Genomic DNA, 7,642 nt, shown 5'->3' on the forward strand with positions numbered 1-7,642 from the left:
GTGACAAATGCGAATCGTCTGTAAACTGGAATGTTTTTCTGGTGTACATGTCTCTAGCCCCAGCAAGACGGTCCAGCTGTGCAGCTGTGGATGGAGCAGTCTTGGCTGAGTCATCAGAGCACCTGTTGCACCGTGTCAGTGCGCTGTGAGACTTTCAGGTGAGGAAATTTATGACATTATTGTTTCACCAGAAGCAGCAACATTTGCGTGGAAAACAATCCATAACATTCGACATAAAAGTTTTCTGAATATGGTACCGCGTAATAATCTATAAAGCTGAAACTTCCTCGCAGATTAAAACTGTGTGCCGGACCAAGACTCGAACTCGGGACTTTTGCAGGAGAGCTTCTGTAAAGTTTGGAAGGTAGGAGGCGAGGTACTGGCAGAAGTAATGCTGTGAGGACGGGGCGTGAGTCGTGCTTGGGTAGCTCAGTTGGTAGAGCACTTGCCCGCGTAAGGCAAAGGTCCCGAGTTCGAGTCTCGGTCCGGCACACAGTTTTAATCTGCCAGGAAGTTTCATATCAGCGCACACTCCGCTGCAGAGTGAAAATCTCATTCTGGAAACATCCCCAAGGCTGTGGCTAAGCCATGTATCCGCAATGTCCTTTCGTTCAGGAGTGCTAGTTCTGCATGGTTCGCAGGAGAGCTTCTGTAAAGTTTGGAAGGTAGGAGGCGAGGTACTGGCAGAAGTAAAGCTGTGAGGACGGGGCGTGAGTCGTGCTTGGGTAGTTCAGTCGGTAGAGCACTTGCCCGCGTAAGGCAAAGGTCCTGAGTTCGAGTCTCGGTCCGGCACACAGTTTTAATCTGCCAGGAAGTTTCATATCAGCGCACACTCCGCTGCAGAGTGAAAATCTCATTCTGGAAACATCCCCAAGGCTGTGGCTAAGCCATGTATCCGCAATGTCCTTTCGTTCAGGAGTACTAGTTCTGCATGGTTCGCAGGAGAGCTTCTGTAAAGTTTGGAAGGTAGGAGGCGAGGTACTGGCAGAAGTAAAGCTGTGAGGACGGGGCGTGAGTCGTGCTTGGGTAGTTCAGTCGGTAGAGCACTTGCCCGCGTAAGGCAAAGGTCCTGAGTTCGAGTCTCGGTCCGGCACACAGTTTTAATCTGCCAGGAAGTTTCATATCAGCGCACACTCCGCTGCAGAGTGAAAATCTCATTCTGGATCTATAAAGCTACTGCTGTTGGAGAGAAAACCAACGTTTCGGCCACGGTTGCAGCGGCCTTCTTCTGGGTCTAATCCATAACATGGATACATAACAACTGCTGGTACGCAATCGTCAAAAACGGGTGACATTATCGTTTCTTATCAGAATCACTTTCCACTTGGTCTTGGAAATTCTTGAAATTTTTCGATCACACCAGCGTCAGCGACATGTGTGCAGCAAGAAAAATCTAACGCAACATTTGTCAGAAATACTGTGCAGTGATCTTCACGGAAATACACCGCTGGAAGTTGCAGCTTGTCTGATGACGAAATACTTTCCCTCGATGCGCATGTACATGCAAAGAAATGCGCACACATCCCGGACACTGTGTGTACAGACTCTAAGACAAATGTAAGACTCACCATAAGGTAATTATCCGAATGGAACGGAAATCGGTAAGTAACATTATGATTTCAGAAAAATGAATGGCTTATTCAAAAGAAAGAGCTTCATCAATTCAGCAAGTCAATAATGCCTTGGTGCCCTCTCAACCTTGTTATTGTTGTTGTGGTCTTCAGTGCGAAGGCCTATTTGATGCAGCTCTCCATACTACCCTACCCTTCATCTTCGAGTAACTACTGTAACCTGCATCCTTCTGAATCTCATTACTACATCCATCTCTTCTTCTCCCTCTACGATTTTTACCCGTCACACTTCCCTCCAGCGCTAAACTGGTGCTGCACGGGGTAGCCCTCCGGTCTGTGGCCTCTTGTCACGGTTCGAGCTGCTCCCCCCGTCGGAAGCTCGAGTCTTCCCTCGGGCATGAGTGTGTGTGTTGTCGTTAGCGTAAGTTAGTTTAAGTTAGATTAAGTAGTACGTAAGCCTAGGGGCCGATGACCTCAGTCCTTACCACAAATTTTCAAAATTTCCACTAAACTGGTGATCTCTTCATCTCTCAGAATGTTTTCTATCAACAGATCCATTCTTTTGTTCAAGTTGTGTCACAAATTTTTTATCTCCCGAATTCTATTCAGTACCTCCTTGTTAGTTACGTGAACGACCCCATCTAATCTTCAACATTTTTCTGTAGCACTATCCTTCGTAAGCTTCTATTCTCTTTTTGTCTAAACTGTTTATTCTCCATATATGGCAATACCCCGTACAAATACCTTCAGAAAAGACTACCTAACATTTGAACCTACATTCGATGCTTTTATTAATGTTCATCTTATATTTTCCTTTCAAGACATTGTCAGATCGGTTCACCTGTTCTTCCACGTCCTTTTCTGTTTCTGACAGAATTAGAATGTCATTGGCAAACCTTAAAGTTTTTGCTTCTTCTCCCTGAACTTTAATTCCTACTCCCGATTTTTCCTTGGTTTCCTGCACTGCTACTTCAATCTGCAGATTGAATAACATCGGGGATGGGCTACAACCTTGTCTCACTCCCTTCTCAACCACTTCTTCCCTTTCACACCCTTCAACTTGTAATTGCCGCATAGTTTCTGTACAGGTTGTAAATAGTCTGCCGGCCGGAGTGACCGTGCGGTTCTGGGCGCTACAGTCTGGAACCGAGCGACCGCTACGGTCGTAGGTTCGAATCCTGCCACGGGCATGGATGTGTGTGATGTCCTTAGGTTAGTTAGGTTTCATTAGTTCTAAGTTCTAGGCCACTGATGACCTCAGAAGTTAAGTCCCATAGTGCTCAGAGCCATTTGTAAATAGTCTTCCGTTCCCTCTATTTTACCACTGCTACCTTCAGAATTCGAAAGAGAGTACTTCAGTCAACATTTTCAAAAGCTTTCTGTAAGTCTATAAATGCTAAAAACTTAGGTTTGTCTTTCCTTAACCTATCTTCTAAGATAAGTCGTAGGGTCAGTATTGACTCGCGTGTTCATGTATTTCTCCAGCATCGAAACTGATCTTCCACGAGGTCGGCTTCAACCAGTTTTTCTTCTGCAAGGAATTCGTGTTAGTATTTTGTAACCGTAACATTAAACTGATTGTTCGGTAAATTTCAAATCTGTTGCAACTGCTTCCTTTGGAACTGGAATTACGACATTCTTCAAGTCTTAGGGTATTTCCCGTGTCTCTTACATCTTGGATATTACATGGAAGAGTTTTGTCATGGCTGGCTCTCCCAAGGCTGGGACTTTGATCTGTCACAGCTGTGTCAAATTCCTTTCGCAGTATCAGATCTCCCATCTCATCTTCATCTATGTCGACTTTCCTTTCTATAATATTGCCTTCATCTCCCTTGTATAGATCCTCTATAAACTCCATTTTCCTTCCAGCTTTCCCTTCTTTACTTATGACTGGTTTTCCATCTGAGATCTTGATATTCATACAACTGCTTCTCTTTTCTCAAAAGGCTTCTTCCACTTTTCTGTGGGCGATATGTATCTTTCTCCTAGCGAAATATGCCTCTAAATCCCTACATTTGTCCTCTATCCATTCCTGCTTAGTCATTTTGCACTTTCTGTCAATCTTATTTTCCAAACTTTTGTGTTCCCTTTCGCCTGCTTCATTTAACGCATTATTAAATTTTCTCCTTTCATCAGTTAAATTCAATATCTCTTGCGTTAGCCGAGGATTTCTAATAGGCCTTATCTTTTTATCCATTTGATCCTCTGCTGTCTTCACTATTTCCTCTCGTAAAGCTACCCTTACGTCGTCTACTCTATTCCTGTTCCCTGTTCTAGTCAGTTGTTGCCTAATGCCGCTTCTGAAATTCTCAACAACCTCTGGTTCTTTCAGCTTATCCAGGTCCCATATCCTTAATTTCCTACCTTTTTTAAAAATTCCTTCAGTTTTAATCTATAGTTCATAATCAATAAATTGTGATCAAAGTTCCTCTGACATCTCTGTCTAAGCATTAAATAATCAGTCAGAAACCTCTCAGGGTCTTCACGTCTCTTCCACATATACAACCTTCTTTTATTATTCTTAAACCAAGTGTTGGTGACGATTAAATTATGCTCTGTGCAATTTCTTTCCTCCAGTCAATATTCACCTACTATCTGCTGCTACCGAATTCCAGATCCCCATAGCAATTAAATTTTCGTCTCCTTTAACTATCTGAATAATTTCTTTTATCTCATCATACATTTCTTCAATATCTTCATCATCTGCAGAGCTAGGAGGCATATTATTCATAATTATTAAATCTACCCTTGCATTATCGCTATTTGAATTTATAATCCTGTATTCATCTGACGAGAAGTCGTGCTCCTCCTGTCACCGAACCTCACTAATCCCCGCTATATCTAACTTCAAGCTATCAATTTCCATTTTTAAATTTTCTATCCGACCGCTCGATAAAGGGATCTAATATTCCACGCTCCGCTACGTAGAATGCCAGCTTTTGTTTCTCCTGATGACGACATCTTCCTGAGTAGTCCCCGCCCAGAGATCTGAATGGGGGAGTACATCACCTCCGGAATATTTTACCCAAGACAAGGCCATCATCATTTAACCACACAGTATAGCTCCATACCCTTGAGAAAAACTACGGCTGTAGTTTCCCTTTGTTTTGCTGTATAACCAGCACAGCAAGGCCGTTTTGGTTGATGTTACAAAGCCGCATCAGTCAATCATCCAGACTGTTGCCCCTGCAAATACTGCAAAGGCTGCTGCCCCTCTTCAGGAACCACACGTTTGTTTGGCCTCTCGACAGGTACCCATCCATTGTGGCTGCACTTATGGTACGGTATCTGTATCGCTGAGGCACGCCTGGCACCCCCCCCCCCCTCCCCCCGACGGCATGGTCCACGGTTCATGGGGTGGTTCTGGCCCTTATGCGAGCAGCTATTCAGCTTGGCATTGACTGTTGGATGTCCTCCTGAGTCTCTTCGTGCCAAAGTCTGGCGCGTTAGATCGTCGAAATCCCGAGATGGTTGAAGGGTCCTGCCCATAATGCTCCAAACGTTCTCAATTGTGGAGAGATCCGGCGACTTTACTGGCAAATGTAGTGTTTGGCAAGCACGGAGACAAGCAGTAGAAACACTTGCCACGGACTGGCGGGCACTATCTTGATGAAATGTAAGTCTAGGGCAGCTTGCCACTGATGGCAACTATACGGGGCATATAATATCGTCGACATATCCTTGTGCTACAAGAAAGCGGCAGGTGACAACCAAAGGGTTTCTGCTATGAAATGGCATCCCTACACTTCAACTCCTGTCTGTCAGTTTGTATGGCAGGCGGCAGTCAGGTTGGTACCGCTTAGCTGTCCAGGGCGTCTTCAGACACGTCTTTGGCCTGGAATCTCATTGATTTGCGTAGAATTGTCTTCAGTGATGAGTCCACCTCGAACTGAGCTCCGATGACCAGATAGGGCGTGTCTGAAGGCGGCCTGGACAGTGAGGTGATACCAATATGATTGTTGCCCGCCATAGAGTCCGACAATCAGGAGTGCTGATCTGGGGTGCCATTTCATTTCACAGTAGGATGCCTTTGTTGTCATCCGCCGCCACCATACAGCGCAGCGATATCCTATGTCCTGTATTGTTACCCTTAATGGCAAGCCATCCTTGGGTTACGTTTCAGCCAGATAATGCCCACACAAGAGTTTCTACTGCTTGTCTTCATGCTTGCCGAACGCTACCTTGGCCAGCAAGATCATCGTATTTCTCCCTAACTGAGAACGTTTGGAAAATTGTGTGTAAGGCTCTCCAACCGGTTTGCGATTTTGACGATGTAACACAATAATTGGGACATAATTTCACACGATATCCCTCAGGAGGACATCCAGTGTCTCTGTCAATCAATGCCAAGCATAAGAGCCAGAGGTGCCAGGAGTGATTTGCTTGATCTCTAAAGTTCTTACTCCTTAATAAACTACCCAACTTTTCTGATACTGTAGTGTTTGCCTGCGCATGTACATCACATCTACCTATTTCCGTCTCATTTGGGTAACTCATTCGTGGTGCGTAGGGTGTTTTTTTTCTTTTTTTGTCTTACAGGTCAACAGGTCCTGCCCACTTGAGTGTGATCAGCATCATGAAACGATCAGTATATGCTGTTGGTGAAGGGGTAAGTAAGTGCTCCCGCTTGAGGAGGGGATTGATGGTGGGAGTCTGCCATCACTCCCTCTCACTGATGCATCACACGCAGAGTTAATGCAAGATGACAATGGTGCATGTAAGTAGCAGTTTTTTATGTGTGTTTCTAAATTTCTTTTTCGATACTGTTATGATATTGACTGTTATGTTGCTTTTAGGTTTGGTTGGTAATTTTCCAATGAGTCCTACAGTTATGAGTCAGGGACCATAAGTAACTGATCCTGGTATGCTAGATACCTCTCTAAATGTTTGAGTTTCTGTTTCTTTTCTTCTCAGCTAGGGTCTTTTTCTCGTTGGTCAGAATCTTTTGCTCATAATGTGCCATCACCATTCGCAAAATTAGAGGGATGGCGTTTGCATGAAAGTCTATGAATTGATATTTTAGACTTGGCATCCCAGATATCTGCGAATGATGATATCATGTAGTATATATGTAAGTGTTTTATATACAGGGTGTTACAAAAAGGGCCGGCCGAAGTGGCCGTGCGGTTAAAGGCGCTGAGTCTGGAACCGCAAGACCGCTACGGTCGCAGGTTCGAATCCTGCCTCGGGCATGGATGTTTGTGATGTCCTTAGGTTAGTTAGGTTTAACTAGTTTTAAGTTCTAGGGGACTAATGACCTCAGCAGTTGAGTCCCATAGTGCTCAGAGCCATTTGAACCATTTTGTTACAAAAAGGTACGGCCAAACTTTCAGGAAACATTCCTCACACACAAATAAAGAAAAGATTTTATGTGGACATGTGTCCGGAAACGCTTAATTTCCATGTTAGAGCTCATTTTAGTTTCGTCAGTATGTACTGTACTTCCTTGATTCACCGCCAGTTGGCCCAATTGAGGGAACGAAATGTTGACTTCGGTGCTTGTGTTGACATGCGACTCATTGCTCTACAGTACTAGCATCAAGCACATCAGTACGTAGCATCAACACGTTAGTGTTCTTCACGAACGTGGTTTGGCAGTCAGTGCAATGTTTGCAAATGCGGAGTTGGCAGATGCCCATTTGTTGTATGGATTAGCACGGGGCAATAGCCGTGGCGCGGTACGTTTGTATCGAGACAGATTTCCAGAACGAAGGTGTCCCGACAGGAAGACGTTCGAAGCAATTGATCGGCGTCTTAGGGAGCACGGAACATTCCAGCCTATGACTCGCGACTGGGGAAGACCTAGAACGACGAGGACACCTGCAATGGACGAGGCAATTCTTCGTGCAGTTGACGATAACCTTAATGTCAGCGTCAGAGAAGTTGCTGCTGTACAAGGTAACGTTGATCACGTCACTGTATGGAGAGTGCTACGGGCGAACCAGTTGTTTCCGTACCATGTACAGCGTGTGCAGCCACTATCAGCAGCTGATTGGCCTCCACGGGTACACTTCTGCGAATGGTTCATTCAACAATGTGTCAATCCTTATTTCAGTGCAAATGTTCTCTTT

The 7,642-nt window shown here is 44.8% G+C and overlaps 1 non-coding gene across 1 annotated transcript; it reads left to right on the top strand.

Moving 5' to 3' along the window:
• The first annotated feature begins 417 nt into the window (after nucleotides 1–417).
• Nucleotides 418–492, top strand: Trnat-cgu (transfer RNA threonine (anticodon CGU)). The gene has a single exon. It is a non-coding gene; the product is annotated as a tRNA-Thr (tRNA).
• The last annotated feature ends 7,150 nt before the right edge of the window (nucleotides 493–7,642 follow it).

This window comes from Schistocerca nitens, chromosome 7 (genome assembly GCF_023898315.1).
Source record: "Schistocerca nitens isolate TAMUIC-IGC-003100 chromosome 7, iqSchNite1.1, whole genome shotgun sequence".
In the NCBI taxonomy this organism is placed as follows: domain Eukaryota; kingdom Metazoa; phylum Arthropoda; class Insecta; order Orthoptera; family Acrididae; genus Schistocerca; species Schistocerca nitens.